Here is an 18065-nt window from a genome sequence, read left to right on the forward strand (position 1 = left end):
GATGGATAAACGTTGAGACATTACAATACATGACTTCAAACATGCTACAGAGCTATAATGCAGTGTGATACTGACAATAAAACCAACACATACATCAATGGATCAGAATAGAGAACCCATAAATTAGTACACATATGCATACAGTCACCTAACTTTAGATAAAGATACCAAGAAAGTATACTGGAGAAAAAAAATTCTTTTCAATAAATGGTGCTGGTAAAATTAAATATTCGTATGTAGAAGAATTAGATGAAATCTATCTATCTCACCAGGTACAAAAATGACCTTAATATTTATCAAAGACCTAAATGTAAGATGTAAAATTATGAAATTGCTGGAGGAAAACATGAAGGAAAGACTTTGAGAAAATTTTGTAAGCAAAGACTTTTTTGGATAAGACTCCAAAAGCAGAGACATTAAGAACAAAGCTAGACAAATGGGATTATACAAACTAAGATGCTTCTATATAGCAAAGAAAACAATGAACAGAATGACAAGATCAACAACTGACAAAATGGTAGAAAAATGTTTGCAAGCTATGTATCCAACAAAGTTTTAATATCCAGAATATATAAGGAAGTAAAAAAATTCAACAGCAAGAAAATAAGGAGTCCAATTAAGGAATGGGTAAGTAATTGTAATAGACATTCTTCAAAAGACATAATACAAATAACTAACAAATATATGCGAAACTGTTCAATATCTAGCTCACAGGGAAATGCAAATCAAAACTTTAATGATATGTCACCTGATCCCATTTAGGATGGTTATTATAAAAAAAGTAATAGATATTGGTAATAATTAGAGAAAATGGAACTCTTACAAACTGTTGCTGGGTATGTAAATTAACACAGTCACTAAAAAAGCTGGAAATGGAATTATTTTATACTACAGCATTTTACCTACTTGGTATTTAGCCAGTAGAAATGAAATTTCTATTGCTGTTTTTAAAGTAATTTGCTATTTATTTATTTGAGCTAGAGGGCACACTCATTGACTAATTCAATCCTCAGATTCCCACAGTGACCTTGGCTGGGCCAGGCTGAAGCAGGAAGTTGGAAACTCAACCCAGATCTCCCATGTGAGTGACAGGACAGGAACCCAGTGACTTGAGCCATCACTGTTGCCTCCCAGGGTCTGCAATAGGAGGAAGCTGGAGTCAGGAACTGGAGCTGAGGACTGAATCCAAGTACTCTGGTGTGAGATGCAGACATCTTAACTGCAAGACTAAATGCTCACTACAAAGTGAGATTATTATATCAAAGGGATACCTGTACACCCATGTTTATTAAAGAAATATTGATTTCAAGATATGGAATCAAATAAGGTGCCTATCAACAGATGAATGATTAAACAAAATGTGGTAAGAAATCCTGTAATTTGTAGCAAAATTAATGGAACTGGAAGACATTGTGTTAAGTGAAATAAGTTAGACATAAAATCACAAATACTGTATACTATCTTTCACATGTGGAAGCTTAAAAAAAAATGTTGATCTGAACATATAATAATATAGACTAGAGGCTGTGAGGAATGGGGATTTTAGAAGGAGGTTGGAAAATTCGTACCAAATAATATTTAAATTGAAAGAATGATATCCTAGAGTCACACACCACAGAGGGGTGACTATAGTTCACAATAGCCTGTTATGTATCTTTGGAGCAAATAGTAGAGCTCAAAGGGTCCTTTCATAAAGCAATGACAAGTGAGAGAAATGTTAATTAGTTTGATTTGATCAGTAAGCATTATATACATGTATCAAAATATACTGTATCCCAAATATAGGTACAATTATTGTTAATAATTTTTAAAAATGTTTAGAGGTGGAAATGCTAAGTAATCTGATTTGATCATCACACATTGAATATAGTGTTGAATGATCACACTGTATACCATAATATGCATAAATAAGTTTTATTATTTAATAATTAATAATAATGATAAATTTCCCATATTGGAGAGGAGTTACATGAACTTTATAGCCTGTTTAGATCTTTGCATGTGTCTAATTTGAAATGTTTATTTATTTGTTTTTAATTTTTATATACTTGAAAGGCACAGTGAGACAAAAGAGAGCAATCTTTCATCCACTGGTCTACTCCACAGTACCCACAACAGCCAGGGTTGGGCTGGCCTGAAGCCAGGAACCTGGAACTCTATTCAGGTCTCCCATACAGTTATCAGGGGCCCAAGTAACTAAGCTATAATCTGAAACCTCCCAGGATACAATAGCAGGAAGCTATATCAGAGACAGAGTAGCTGAGACTTGAACAAGTACTTTGGTATGGGATGCAGGTGTCTCAAGAGGCAGGTAAATCCATTGCATCACAACACACACCATGTCTAGTTTTAAAAAATAAAAACAATAACAGAAAGAAAATTTGACTCTTTTTCTAGGCTCTGAGATTAAGTAAAGAAAAAAATTAAATGACGAAAATATTTGAAATGTGTTTCTTTGCTTAGTGGTGAATTATTTGAAATAACTATATTAATTTAAGAACTGGGAATTAAAACTTTGTCCTCATCCTGGTAAGAAAAAAGAAAAAAAATTATATTTCGGAGATACAGAGGCAAGAGATAAAAGCACACACATTTTTTCCTTTGTTTTGTGACTATAAATGAACAAAATCATTTTAGTAAAAATGATTTTGCAACAGACTGCAGTGAACACATGGTTAAGGTTAGTTTATTTATGTAGTAAAACTATTAGGTGTCCAGTCACTGATTGGACATACAAGACTCTAAGATTATCAAAAGCTCTGGTGAGTATCTGAGCTCCTTTAATCTCTAGGTGTTTAAGGCTAGGTATATTTACAAAGCAGTCCTACTATTAACCACTCATTCCTCTCCTTTTCAATACACATACTTTATTCCACTTGATATTCAATCTGAGTCCCTTGTCCTTCAAATATTATGAATGGAAAACTAGTAGAATTGAGGGCTAGGTAGCAAAATATGTTACCTTGAAATGACTATATTCTTTTTTGAAAAGATTATTCCAGGCATTTCCATAATCAAATATATTTATTAGCTTTTCCTTCTTTAATTGCAGTTGTTAAAATTTTAGGAACCTTCTAATATTCATATAGACCTAGCTGCACTTGGATATTTCTGGATCTAAACCTGCTTTGTGAAAATAAGATCAAAACTATTTGAAAGACTATAAGTTTCAGAGTCTTGAGTCACATGAACACATGAGTAGGGAAATGATACTTAATATCTCTGAGATACAGTTTTTCCCCCACTAGCAAAATAGGGATAATTATAGTGTTCTCCTGAATGAATTATTAAAATTTAATGAGTTAATATTTGTAAAACACCTAGCAGGAACTTGTCACACAATAAATATTCAGCAACTATTATTGTCATTATTATAGTTGTTTGCATCTTAAATAAGCAGGATTGTGATTTCAGTGCACTTCAGTATAATATCAATTTAACAGAATACTTTTAAATAGTTCAAATATTCAATATATTTTTAAATTTTCCAGCTACAAGAAACATTTGCCCCCAGTAAGCTGAGGAAACAGATTATGTGAGCAAAGGGACGAGAATTTACCTGCCTCAAGTATGCTCAACAAGTGTCCACCAATTTTATTCTTAGATGCATGTGAAACTACTACACAGAATTAATCACTATTAATATTTGGAAATATTTTCCAATATATATTAGATGTGTCTGATATGTATTCCATAATTTTATTTTCAGTCACCCACTATAAAATATAAAAGGTAATAAGAAATTTTGGAAACAAAATAAAAAATAGTAGTGCCTGAATATATTTATATAAGTTCATGGAATAATGGCACTAAAACACAATTTTTGGTGCAAAATTTTTGAAATGTATGCATATATTTTTTCATATGCAAATTTTTTTATTTTTTTATTTTTAACTTTTATATAATGAATATAAATTTCCAAAGTAGAGCTTATAGATTACAATGGCTTCCCCCCCCATTACATCCCTCCCATCCGCAACCCTCCCCTTTCCCACTCCCTCTCCCCTTCCATTCACATCAAGATTCATTTTAGATTCTCTTTATATACAGAAGATCAGTTTAGCATACATTAAGTAAAGATTTCAACAGTTTGCTCCCACACAGAAACATAAAGTGAAAAATCCTGTTTGAATACTAGTTATAGCATTAAATCTCAATGTACAGCACACTAAGGACAGAGATCCACATGGGGAGTAAGTGCACAGTGACTCCTGTTGTTGACTTAACAAATTGACACTCTTGTTTATGGCCTCAGTAATCACCCTAGGCTCTTGTCATGAGCTGCCAAGGCTATGGAAGCCCCCTGAGTTCGCCGACTCTGATCATATTTAGGCAAGGCCATGGTCAAAGTGGAAGTTCTCTCCTCCCTTCAGAGAAAGGTACCTCCTTCTTTGATGACCCGTTCTTTCCACTGGGATGTCACTCGTGAAGATCTTTCATTTAGGGTTTTTTTTTTTTTTCCCCAGAGTGTCTTGGCTTTCCATGCCTGTAATACTCTCATGGGCTTTTCAGCTGGATCTGCATGCCTTAAGGGCTGATTCTGAGGCCAGAGTGCTGTTTAGGACATCTGCCATTCTATGAGTCTGCTGTGTATCTCACTTCCCATGTTAGATCGTTCTCTCCCTTTTTTATTCTATCAGCTAGTATTTGCAGACACTATTCTTGTTTATGTGATCCCTTTGGTTCTTAGTCCTATCATTATGATCAATTGTAAACAGAAATTAATCACTGGGACTAGTGAGATGGCATTGGTACATGCCATCTTGATGGGATTGAATTGGAATCCCCTGGTATGTTTCTAACTCTACCGTTTGAGGTAAGTCAGCTGGAGCATGTCCCGAATTGCACATCTCTTCCCTCTCTTATTCCCACTCTTATATTTAACAGGGATCACTTTTCAGTTAAGTTTCAGCACTTAGGAAGAATTGTGTATTGATTACAGTATTCAACCAAAAGTATTAAGTAGAAGAAACAAAAAAAAAATACTAAGAGGGATAACATGTTAAGTTGTTCATCAACAGTCAGGGCAAGGGCTGATCAAGTCACCGTTTCTCATAGTGTTCATTTCACTTTAACAGGTTTCCCCTTTGGTGCTCAGTTAGTTGTCACCTATCAAGGAGAACAAGTGGTATTTGTCCCTTTGGGATTGGCTTATTTCACTCAGCATAATGTTTTCCAAATTCCTAACAGGGATCCCTTTCAGTTAAAATTTAAACACCTAAGAATAATTGTGTGTTAATTACAGAGTTCAACCAATGGTACTAGAACAAAAAAATACTAAAATGGATAAAGTATTACATTGTACATCAACCGTCAGGACAAGAGCTGATCAAAATGTATGCATACATTTTTTTAAAGATTTATTTATTTATTTGAAAGAGTTTCACAGAGAGAGAAGAGGCAGAGGAAAGAGAGAGAGAGAGAGAGATAGAGGTGTCCTCCATCTGATGGTTTACTCCCCAGTGGGACACAATGGCCGGAGCTGTGCCGATAAGAAGCCAGGAGCCAGGAGCTTCTTCCAAGTCTCCCATGTTGGTGCAGGGGCCCAAGCACTTGGGACCATCTTTCACTGCTTTCCCAGGCCATAGCAGGAAGCTAATTGGAAGTGGAGCAGCCGGGTCTCGAACCGGCACCCATATGGGATACCTGCACTTCAGGCCAGGGTGTTAACTTGCAGTGCCACAGTGCCAGCCCCATGCATACATGTTTGTAATACACATTTTCTATGAAAACTTTGAAGACCCCTTATGTATTTCTTATATCTCCATGACGATATCTCTGACCTGTTCTCTGTCATTGTCTCATTTGTTTCAGTTATTATTGATGCTATGAGCAAATCTCATACTCTTTCCAGCTCTCCCTCCTTGGTGACCACTGGTGTTACTCCAAACCACCACCACCTGTCACCTGGTCTATAGAAATAGTCTCCATCCTGATATTTCAGCATATATTTATGAAGTTCTGTTAATCATTCTTTAGAAAATCCCCCAAGCCATAGGTAATTCTGTTCTTATTCCATTAGTGAATTATCAGCTGAGGGTGAAACAGGGGAAAGTGGAGGAGAAAGTTCAGTTTAATAGAACACTGGCATTCTCGCTGTCAAATAATTTCCGCATACTCCTGTTTGAAAGATTTATCATTTGATTTATTTTTTGGATAGGCATCATAATCTTTCCTTCTTAAAGGTACCGAATTAATCGGGCACTGTCTCAAAAACTTTCTGAAGAATTTGGAGTGGAGATTCCCAGGTCCTGAGAGACTGAACCACTGCTACTGGACTCCCCCAGATTATGACAGGTCACCAACTCTTCTAGTTCTTTTCTCTTTGGTGACACTCATGGAACACATACTTCTAGTTTAAGCTTGGGAGTTTTCTTTTTTTGCACCTCCATCCATAAACCTTAACCCTCAATGGAGAAGGGGGGTGGGTGGGCACTGTTGGGAAGGATAATCCCTAGGAAAATGGTGTGCTTCATCCTGAGACTTTGGCTGCTCTTCCCTCTTCTTGCCCAGCAGTCACATTTCTGATTGGAGATCAACCAAATCAGAGAATGTGTACTCTGTATCCAGCTGCTGAAAAATTTCTTATGTTGATTATTTTTAGCTTTAAAATTTGTTTTTTAACATTTTGCCACATTCACTTCATATGTAGACATTTTATACTTACACATATATACTATTTTTCTCAAACACAGACACATTAGTATCAAAAAATGAGGAATTCAAGACAATGATCATAACATGGGGAAAGATTATATACATTTTCATGGTTCAACTCAATGAAGCAATATTTACAGCTGTGTACCAAATGATATGACATACACAATTTTTATACCCTATGTTAACTTCCACAAAAAAGAGAAGACGTGTGACATTTGTCCATTGGAGTCTGGCTTTTTTCACTTCTATTCCTCCAAAGTTAGGCTGGAGGCTTCCTTTGTTTGAGGGTTCATGAAGCTCATTAAGGTCTTCATCAGACACTCTTTCACTTCTCCTCATCAAATAAAATACAATCGAAATTCAGAATTGTACTTGATCATCACAGTAATATTGTTCATGTTTTTTGTTCTAGCAGTTTCCCTCCTTTGTACATTCTGTTCCTTCCATCCAAGTCATCATCCCTCTCCTGGCCACATTCACGGTGGGTGGTTCATCCCCCTCAGCCTTGAGATCTCATTCCAGCTGTGATTTTCTTGAGAAAATATTAATGAATCTCCTGAACACCATGTGTGGGCTGTTATAGCAGCAAGTTCATTGCCTTCATAACAATTCACCTTGCTAGAGAGGCAAGGTAACACGGAGTCTTGGACCTGCACTTGGATTCTAGAATGCATGGCTCCAAGTCTTAGCATTATCATACCCTAGCTGTGGGATGCGGAAGAGTTATTAAACAACTCTTGGACTTAGTTTCCATATCTGCAAAATGGAAATAGTAGCTCTCTTTCTCTTAGAAGATTGGGTGGAGATGGCATGTTATAATATACATAGAAAACCTAGAATAGTGGCTGTCATATAATGGACATTATAGTGTTTCTATTTAATTATAATTAATTAATTTATTGATTAATGTCAGTCACTCTCTCTAGAATGCAGATTACATGAAGACATACTGACGCCTGTTTTTTTCTCTGCCTTATCCCTATTATGATGCATGTATTAGAAATATACTGAATTTGTGTTGAATAAATGAATGAATATATGAGACAATAGTTATGGATATGTTATAAAATATCTTTTTCATAATTAAAAATGAATCTTAATGAAGAATGGGATGGGAGAGGGAGTATGAGATGGGATGGTCTGTGGGTGGGAGGGTGGTTATGGGGGGAAAACCACTATAATCCGAAAGTTGTACTTTCAAAATTTATGTTTATTAAATAAAAGCTTTCTAAAAAAGTAAATAAAACTCATGGTCACCTGGTAAAAAAATGTCTTTTTCACAACATTGTGTTGTGAATATTTTCTCATTATTCAATGTCTTCCAGATGTGTGATTTTTAAGAAGTTGCAAATAAATAATTTCCCAAAAGAGGGTGTTGTTTCTAAGTTTTTTATTTATTTATTTGAAAGTTACAGTTACTTCTCTTTAGAAGGGAGGATATATAGAGATTTCTAAGTTTTAGTAGTGCTTTTTTTTTTTTTATTTTTTGACAGGCAGAGTGGACAGTGAGAGAGAGAGACAGAGAGAAAGGTCTTCCTTTTGCCGTTGGTTCACCCTCCAATGGCCACCGCGGCCGGCACGCTGCGGCCGGTGCACTGCGCTGATCCGACGGCAGGAGCCAGGTACTTATCCTGGTCTCCCATGGGGTACAGGGCCCAAGCACTTGGGCCATCCTCCACTGCACTCCCTGGCCACAGCAGAGAGCTGGCCTGGAAGAGGGGCAACCAGGACAGAATCCGGCGCCCCAACCAGGACTAGAACCCGGTGTGCTGGCACCGCAAGGTGGAGGATTAGCCTAGTGAGCCATGGTGCCGGCCTAGTAGTGCTTTTAAAATACAACAATGTGATTTTTCTTCTAACATTTTTTCTTTTGAAATGCCAACATTTAGATTGAAATAGATGGCCAAAATTTTAATTGTAGAATTGAGCATGCTACATAATTTAAAAATGGGGTAATTGAGTCTTGAGCAAACATAAATTGATGATACTTGCTGGTGTGTAAGAAATGTAAATAATGATAACAACACAAATATAAAATTTAGCATTTTTTATATATTTCATAGAAGTAATAAACCATTAAGCATCTACCTGTGGGATATTGCCTCTTACCTTTAATTTAAATTGATTTCATGTTTAATTTATGAACACTCAAAATTATGAAATGTAAAGGAGAAACGCAATCTCATAAATCGATGTGTTCTGGATTGCCAGTTTAATTTCCATATTGATTTAGTGCCCAGGCTGGCAATATATACAAAAAGGCAAAGAACATAGAGTTATCACTGGATCGGGTCAGGTAGATTAGACAAGATTCATAGCTAAAGAACTTCCTCTGATTAATCTCCATGGAAGATAAAGAAGCACATTGATATTTTATTTTGGTTTATACCTCATCCTTAGTCTACTTGTAGTTATGTAATCTTTTGCCTTCATGCTAGCTAACTGCATAAATAACTATAGACTCCTGATTAAAGAAAAGTTACATTGTGGATTCCAAATATTTTTGTATAATACAAAATATTATGCCTTCTAGTTATAAATTAGAAACTTACTTTAGTGCTTACTAGATTTGGGAATTACCATTAAGCAGGAACCTTGTACACATATATTCGAAGGCATTAAAAGGAGCTCCATTTTCACTGATAGAATACATTGTTTCTAATTTATCTTACTGTATTCTACATATTATTGTAGGTCAAATTTGAAATTCTTTATGGAAAAGGAATAACATATATAAGCTAATAGCTAGTAAAAATTATAAAATCAAAATGATTGATTTTCTCTCTTGGCTCTACCACCTAATAGCTGGGTGACTTTGGGTGGGTTCCAGAAAGAAAGAATACATATAACAAATGTCTCATGATGCCAGGAACATAAAACATGTTTCATAAATGTTAGCAAGTCTCACATAAAAATGACAACATTGGCCACAACAATAACATTAGCACTGCATTGTAGAACCCGGTGTGCCGGCGCCACAAGGCGGAGGATTAGCCTAGTGAGCCGCGGCGCTGGCCGGCCTAGTTCTTAAGACTCTAGTTCACATCCCAAATCCCATCCAAAGAACCTAATTTGAACTCCAGTTCCACTCTGAATTCCTGCTTCCCGATAGAGCACACCCTCAGAGGCCACGGTGATGACTCACTGCATTGGGCTTCTGCCAATCAAACAGGAAAAGTTCCAGGCTTTGGGCCATGGCCCTAGTCAGGGACACTGTGAGCATTTGGAGAGAGAAACAGTGGATGGAAACTGTCTTTGTGTCTGTCTAGCAAGTAAAGAAATAAGATAAAGCAAAATTTACAAATAATTGCTGATAAAATTTTTATTTTACAGATGAGGAAACTGAGGCATGAAAAATAATTGACCTCTTAAGTCACAGAGATTTACTGGTCTCCATTAGCCATTCCAGTGGATTGGCTCTGAATTCTGGAACTGTCGAGCTATTCCCTCCTTGTTTGTGCCCTGATACACCTACCTTATGTGGGACAAGCTGTCCAAGAGTCAGATGCTTTGTTCCCTAATCTGTTTAATACAAAATAAGTGAGAGAAGGCAGAACATTGTTCCCACGAAAATCAAATTGAGTCCTTTTTTAGCAAATATTTAGATTAGGGGTAGATGAGACAGATGTAAAAACTACGGAAAATAAGATAAAACTGGAAAGAGTCCATATGCAAATTGCCTTTGTATTCTCCAGCAATTTTAAAGAACGCTATTATGGGGGCTCATCAGCACTCTCATTCTCAAAGAGAGGAATTGGCCCTATGCCCATGAAAGATGAATTATGTACATGTAATATTTTATTTATCATTTTATGGTTCCCTGCTTTAAACCAGCTATTAACAAACTTTCCAATTCATAAACAAATCACTAGTACTATTTGTGTAAAATAAGACACTAAAATAAACAAGACTATAGAGAACTAGAAGAAATTAATAAAGCTTTTGCTTTGTAGTAAAAAAGAAAGAAAGAAATGTTAAATAAGAAAAAGAAACAAGAGGGCTGGCATTGTGGCATGTAGATTAAGCTGAACCCTGTGATGCCAGCATCCTATATGGGCGCCAGTGTGAGTCCTGTTTACTCCCCTTTGAGGCAGATCCCTGCTAATGTTTTGCTGGAAGCAGCAGAACATGACCCAAGTGTTTGGGTCCCTGCCACCCATGTGGGAGACCAGATGAAGCTCCAAGCTCTTGGCTATGGCCTGGCCCAGCTCTAGCAGTTGTGGCCGACTGGGGAGGGAACCAGTAGATAGAGGATCTCTCTGTCTGTCTGTCTGTCTGTCTCTCTCTCTGTGTGTATGTGTGTGTGTGTGTAACTCTGCCTTGGAGATGTACAATTTGGGACATGCTCAATCGGACTTGCCCCAAATGGTGGAGTTAGAATCATGCCAGGGGATTCCAATACAATCCCATCAACGTGGCATGTACCAATGCCATCTCACTAGTCCAAGTGATCAATTTCAGTTCACAATTGATCACACTGATAGGTCTAAGAGTCAAAGGGATCACACAAACAAGACTAGTGTCTGCAAATACTAACTGATAGAATAAAAAAGGGAGAGAACGACCCAACATGGGAAGCGGGATACACAGCAGACTCATAGAATGGCAGATGTCCTAAACAGCACTCTGGCCTCAGAATCAGCCCTTAAGGCACTCGGATCTGGCTGAAGAGCTCATGAGAGTATTTTAGGCATGGAAAGCCAAGACACTCTGGCAGGCAAAAAAAAAAAAAAAAAAAAAAAAAAAAAAAAAAAAAAAAAGAAAAAAGAAAAAAAGAAAAAGAAAAAAAAAAAACTAAATGAAAGATCTCTGCGAGTGAGATCCCAGTAGAAAGAACAGGCCATCAAAGGAAGAGGTACCTTTCTCTGAAAGGAGGAGAGAACTTCCACTTTGACTATGACCTTGTCTAAATAAGATAGAAGTCAGCAAACTCAAGAGGCTTCCATAGCCTTGGAAACTCATGACTAGAGCCTAGGGAGATTTCTGATGCCATAAACAAGAGTGTCAAATTGTTAAGTCAACAACAGGAGTCACTCCTCATGTGGGATCTCTGTCCTTAATGTGTTGTCCAATGTGAAGTAATGCTATAACTAGTAATGAAACAGTATTTTTCACTTTGTGTTTCTATGTGGGTGCAAACTGATGAAATCTTTACTTAATATATACTAAATTGATCTTCTGTATATAAAGATAATTGAAAATGAATCTTGATGTGAATGGAATGGGAGAGGGAACAGGAGATGGGAGGGGTGCGGGTGGGAGGGAAGTTATGGGGGGGGAAGCCATTGTAATACATAAACTGTACTTAGGAAAATTATATTTACTAAATAAAAATTTAAAAATAAATAAATAAAAATCAAGAAGAATCTTTTATATAAACCAAATAAACAGTAAAACACCCTGGATGGGATATTTAAATTAAATTAAATATTAAAAGAATTAAGATAAAGGTTTCTTGGGCTTTAACAAGTAAAGGTTCAACACTCCTTAGGACCATGCAGAAAATCATGGGGATCTGGGTACCTGCCCATTTCTCTAAATATATTTTTTTATCAGTTTCTTACTCTGGACACTCCATGCTTTAATTTGGTTGTAAAATAGATCAGTTATTAGCACTGAGGATATGGAGCACCACACTCCAATTCTTTTTTTAAGATTTATTTATTTATTTGAAAGGCAGAGTTACGGAGAGGCAGAGGCAGAGACAGAGAGAGAGGTTTTCCATCCACTGGCTCACTCCCCAAATGACCACAACAGCTGGAGTTAGGCCACACCTAAGCCAGTAGCCAGGAGTTTCTTCCGCGTCTCCCACACAAGTGCAGGGGCCCCAGGACTTGGGCCATCTTCTATTGCTTTCTCAGGCCATAGCAGAGAACTGGATTGGAAGCAGAGCAGCCGGGACTCGAACCTGCACCCATATGGGATGCTGGCACTGCAGGCAGTGGTTTTAGCGGCTATGTCACAGCACTGGCCTCTCTACTCCAATTCTTTAAATCAACCGATGTTTAACAAACATCAACTGTATGCTCTTCATTTAATGAGATTCTCACAATGTGGTATTTAACTTGATGAACCATTCATTCATTCATTCATTCACTGAGACATCCATCTCTATCAATCTCCTTTTATCTCTTCATTCTTTTAATTAAGTGCAACTTTTGGATTATAGCGGTTCCGCCCATAATCACCCTCCCACCCACAAGCCATCCTATCTCCTTGGCAGGTCATGACAAGAGCCTCGGTGATTACTTACATCATATATAAGAGTGTCAATTGTTAAATCAACAACAGGAGTCACTATGCACTTATTTACTTTTTATGTATTTGAAAGAAAAAGAGAATGGGAGTTACAAATATGACAGGAAAGAGGAAGAATGGGGAAGGGAGAGAGTGGGGGAGGGAGAGAGAGAGAGAGAGAGAGGTTGAATCTCCCATCTGCTAGTTTGTCTTGCAAAGGCTTGTAATATCCAGGGCTGGGCAACACTGAATCCAGAAGCCCAGAACTCAGTCATGGTCTCCCATACAGGTGGTAGGGATCCAACTCGTTAAACTATCACCTGCTGCCTCCCAGGTACACATTAGCAGGAAGCTGGATTGGAAAGCAGAGATGGGGATGAAGCCCAAATTTTGTGGTATAGGATGTGGAAATCTCAAGCTGTGGATTAAACCACTGTACATAATGACTGTCGCCAAACATGCATTCTTTAGCCCATATTTCTAGGGGTCTGAAGTCTGACATAGTTTAAGGGGTTCTTTGCTTAGTCTCAGAAGGCCAAAAATCAATTATTGGCAAGACTGTGTGACTTCTTTTGGGAGCACTGGGGAAATTAATCCACTTCAAGTTTACTCTTGTTGTCAGTAGAATTCAGTTTCTTGTAATTTAGAATCTATGCTGGCTGTTTAGCCAGTCAGCAACCTTAGGTCCTAGATATTGCACCTAGTCCTTAAAATGGTCCTTCACCTTTAAGTCAGAAAAAATACATAAAATTCTTGTGATTGGAACGCCTAAATCTCTGACTTCCCCTTCCATGACCAGCCAGAGAAAACTTGTCTGTTTTTAAGGGCTCCCATAATCAGTCAGTTTCACCTGTATAATCTCTGAAAAAAAAATAAAATCAACTGGAAAACCAGTTGAAAAACAAGGAAATGGGAGTAATGATGTTGACCTGAGGCAGGGTCATACCAAAGTGGGCAGAGAAGAGTCAAAGCCAAGAGATATCACAAACTACAATCAGTAGTGCCTAAATCTCAATTGGACTGGGGCTGCTAAACAATCTAGGAAGATACCCAGATTTTCGGTCTCAGCAACTGGATAGGTGATGGGGTCTTTTTCTAATGATAGGGAATTCAGGAGAGAAATAATTTTGACTAGTAATTATTTTGAATTAAATTTTGTATCTGCTGAGGATGAGCATATTATTCTAGCAAACCTTAGTAGATATTTGGATAAATGGGTCTTAGAATCTATGGATTTGGATGCGAACACAATTTTAGAAAAGATTTTAGATGTAATAGAAACCACAGGATGAGAGGACATGATCAGTTTTTAGGATAAAAAGAGAAGTGGGCCTGGACTGCAACACTGCGGAAATTAAGAATTTAAAGCATTGTGGTAGAGGCGTGGTGCAGCGATTAAGTCACAGCTTGAGAGGTCCACATCTCTGTCAGATGCCTCTTTCAAGTCTCAGCTACTCTGCTTCAGGTTTAGCTTCCTGCTAAATGAATGCCCTGGGAAGCAGCTAGTACTTAGCAAGTACTTAAAGTCTGGATAGAGTACCAATCTCTAGGCTTTGGTTTGACTCAACCTCAGCTGTTGAGGGCATTTGGCGAGTGAATCAGTAGATGGAATATGTCTCTCCATTTCTCTCTCTCTCTCTCTCTCTCTCTCTTTCTTTCTTTCTCTCACTCTCTCCCTTTCAAATAAAATGAAAATATGTAAATAAAACATTTAAAAAAGAATTTAAAGTATGCACAATAGCAAAAATGGAATAACAGAACAAAAAAAATCTCTAGGATAAACTCTAGGGAAGAAGGAATGTAAAGAAGAAAGAAATTACCAGTTTTATCAACTCCAGTAGAGACATTGATGGTAAATAATAACAGTTACACTGCTGAGTGCATGAAAAATGTAAGATATTTTGTTATCCTACTAAAAACAAATTAATAATTTTATTAAATCCCTAAATGATAAGTACTATCATTCCTGATTTATACATGAATAGATTAGAGTCTAAGGAGACCATGTTACTGGCACAGATCACAACAACAGCCACAGATCCAAGCTGTGCTGAGATATAAACTCAAGTCTAGAACCGAAATGTGATTTTTAAAAACCTGCTGTACTGCTTCATTACTGTTAAGTCAAATGAGAGCTAAAAAGTATATTTCATTGACAAAGAGGAGATCACTTTTTAAATAGGAAATATTATGTATTTATAGACCTGAGACTATCAGGGTTGCATGTGTCTGTGTGTTAGGGACTTTTCACATCTGGACATGTATGCTGGAAACATCAGTGTGAGGTATTTTTGATAGTGTGTGCTGTATTTTCATTGAGTTTGGCTATAAAGGGTATGTGAGGGGAAGTAGAGAAAAGAGAAACCACATTAAAAGATAATCATTACATTTTATTATTATTATTATTATTGTGGAGTAATCTTACCATAAGTTGGGACATTATGCTAACGTTTGAAGTTTTGAGGAAAGATTATAGAGTTTGTACTCATATGTAATTAATGTCACCGCAATCCTGGTTGCCTTTATGTTGTGCAAGTCACTTGAGTCTCCATTACTCCTCTATGGTAGGGGAGTTGCTACCATGTAGAGCTTCTAAGAACTTAATTAAGGCAACTCATGTAAAGGGCCTTACACAGTAGTGATATCAGTCAGATATGCATCCATGTAGAAACATTTTGAAAGCACTATTATTTATTTTGAATTCCTTTAGCCCCAGACGGAGGAGGGACTCAAAAAATGAGTGAATGATAATGTAGCAAGTATTTGTTTACCAATTTTCATTTCTTTTCATGGTCAGGGGCGATTTTGCACCCTCCTCAAAGCTATTTCACCAAGTCCTATACTGCTGAGTACAGGATATGAACTCTACAAAGATTTCCCAGTTGACCTAATGAAAAGCTAGATGCAAGATTAATGTCAAACACTGAGTATTAGTCATCTGCCATGGGTTTATCATTGTGCCAGGAACTAGATATTTATGCTAAAAGTAGGTGAAATCAATACTCAGAATATAATAATGGATCCTACCCAGGGGTTCATAGTGTTTAGCTGATAATGAACATGTAAACAGAGAGGGAGAGAGCTATATTATTGATTGCTTTCCTATTGTTGGCTTTAGGTATACAAATTTAACTGAAAATATATCATTATGGTTAGTATCAAATTAGGAACAGGCAGCATACTTGGAAGTTTTAATTTAATCCATACCTATAAGCAGCAGCTGTGGGATAGCCCGTGCAACCTGCCCATTCCACACATGGGACCCAATTATTGAGCTACCGGGAATTGGAATCATCAGATCTCAGGGTCAAGTTCAATTAAACTCCACATAGGAAGATATGGTTGACTTTGCCCAGTATAGACAAGATGAAAAGCAGTAAGAATAATGCTGTGAGAACTAATGCCACACATGCATGCACCCATTCACACTTTTGTTCATAGTATTGCCTCCAAAAATTGATGACAACAAATTAATATGACTAAAATTGATGCCTCTGCATACTTGTTTTGGCTATTAACATTTTCAATTTTATTTATTTATTATAACTTATGAAAAGATACAGTAGTATGTTGATCTGTTAGTACCTACTGTTTAAATTGCTCAATGATTTTCTTTTTGGTCAAGGTGCCACCATTCACCCCTCTTAGGGATTTCTCAGGCCCCCTCTTTCCTTCGCTCCTACAATCAGGAAACAAGTACTCTTACTGAATGTCTTCAATAATTTTTACATCTGCCCCCAAATGATCTCTTTGTACATAAAAGGTTGATTTTTCTACTGTATTCCAAGGTAGTAAACTACCTGGCACCCAGTAGATTCTCAGTGCCTATCAATGGTGGGTGTGATCATCACTTCTTCCTTTCTATCCTTTCTGTCCCTGCCTTTGTGGTTATCACAGCTTATTTAGATCAGTGCAATAATGTAATTACTCTTTCTGTATCCAGTCCTTCTTGGATGATTCAACTGTTTAATTGAGGCCAGAGTGATCATTTTAAAATACTAATTTGTTCCTGTCATCCTTTGATGAAAATCCTTCACCAGATTATCTAGAGGAGAAAATCAAAACTTCTTAGGACGACATTTAAGTTCTTCCATGATTAAGACCTGTCACTTCTGCTTGTTACTTATCATTTATTTCTTTGTTCCCTCACTTGCTTCCCTCTCCCATTTCACCCAATGTCTTGGGTTTCAGCCACACTGAATGAATTGTCGGTTCTGGTGTTTCCGACAGTTTCTATGGTTCACAATGTCTATGCTGCTTCACCTTCCTGAAGCTCCCAGCCCTGGATGGTCAAGCCTAGAGATCATTTGTTTACTTTCTATGTCTTAACTCAAGCCTAGCTTCTCCAAAAAAGATGCTAACATTCAATCTTCAGGATGATACACATCATCTCTGTATCTTATTTAATCTTCAGTCAGAGCATTACTAATTTTAATTTATTCATTTTTTATTATTTTAACTTGCATTTTTTACTTATTTCTATTCTGCTTTCCCTTATTACACTCTAAATCAAAAGGCCAAAGACTCAGTTAAATTCATTTATGCATTCATAGTCCCTACTACAGAATCTGGGTAAATAGAAGACAGCCAAGAAACATGTATTATGTAATTCAAAAGCTTATTGTGGGACAGGCATTTAGTACAAGAGTTAAGGCACTAGTTAAAGTGTTCATACATCAGTGTACACATCAGTATATCTTGGTTTGATTCCCAGTTCTAGATCCTGATTCCAGCTTCCTAACAATGCAAATCCTAGGAGGAAGAGGTGAAGGATCAACTAATTTATTTCCTGTCATCCCTGTGGGAGACCAGGATTGAGTTCCAAGTCTCCCAGCCCAGGCCATTGGGAGCATTCTGCAAGTAAATCCTTGGATGGGAGCTCTGTTTGTCAATCTCTCTTTCTTTCTCTCTGCTTTTCAAAAAACTTTAATAAAAATTTTATTGTTTATTTCTGGGTTATAACTATAATATAAACTTGATAGTAGAGATCATGTCCCATATAATTTGAAAATCTCCATTATATATACATATATATATATATATTAAGTATAGTAGCTACTTAATACTGTGTTCATTAATCATGTTGATTCTCATTTTGACATTTTTGTTTTCTAAACATCTGTAAATGTAACACATTCATTTTCCCAAAAAGGTACAGCTAAATTCAG

The sequence above is a fragment of the Oryctolagus cuniculus genome, chromosome 9 (genome assembly GCF_964237555.1).
Source record: "Oryctolagus cuniculus chromosome 9, mOryCun1.1, whole genome shotgun sequence".
Classification (NCBI taxonomy): domain Eukaryota; kingdom Metazoa; phylum Chordata; class Mammalia; order Lagomorpha; family Leporidae; genus Oryctolagus; species Oryctolagus cuniculus.